This window comes from Belonocnema kinseyi, chromosome 5 (assembly GCF_010883055.1).
Source record: "Belonocnema kinseyi isolate 2016_QV_RU_SX_M_011 chromosome 5, B_treatae_v1, whole genome shotgun sequence".
Classification (NCBI taxonomy): domain Eukaryota; kingdom Metazoa; phylum Arthropoda; class Insecta; order Hymenoptera; family Cynipidae; genus Belonocnema; species Belonocnema kinseyi.
Genome location: NC_046661.1, coordinates 28,742,275 through 28,743,143, shown reverse-complemented (window position 1 = coordinate 28,743,143; position 869 = coordinate 28,742,275).

Here is an 869-nt window from a genome sequence, read left to right as displayed (position 1 = left end):
TGAAATGTCTAACTCAGGATCATTTCTCATTATTCTAATTTATGATTGTTTATTTCAGAAATGAGAAGCACATAGTTAAAAATTAACCGGAATTAAGCATTCGGATTGAATAAGTGTTTCTGCTTTTACATATACTACGTTAATTATGATTGAATATAAATATATTATCGAGCTTATGAATTATTTTTATGAAGAATGCTTAATTTGTAGATCAAGTGTAAAAAAAAGAGATTTACTTCATTTAAACAAAATCTATAATTATTTTAAAAGTATATATTCAATGTGAGCAAAAACTTAACTAGGTTTAAATAAGACATGTATTTAAACAAATTATTTAAAATTTTTAAATTTAATTTTAAATTTTTTTCAAGAAATAATTTTTATTTAAACAAACCAAAAATTTACTTAAATCAAAAAAACATTTTTTTAGCCACAGAATAAATAAATAATTTGCTTGATTTAAGCATTTTTCTCAGTGTACTAGATAGTTTATTTTTATACAAAATTGTTGAATAATTAAGCAAAAAGAGTTAGTTTTCTATCAAAAAGATGAATTTTCAACAAAAAAGTTAAATTTTCAACTGGAAAGGATTAATATATTTAATATTTAAAACATTTCAAACTTTATAAATAAATTTCAAAATATTTACAAGAGTTCAAGATGATTTCAATGAATTTTCGGATATTTTTGTAAATCCTTTAAAATATATTTGAATTTAGTTTAAATCCTGTTTAATCACCTGAAATATTCAATAATATTCTGGAATCGCTTGAAATTTGGAACCTCGTTTTGAAACCATTTTATATTCTTATTCTAAAATCTTTGTATATACATATATTATTATAATCGTAGCAACATTTTGCATGAA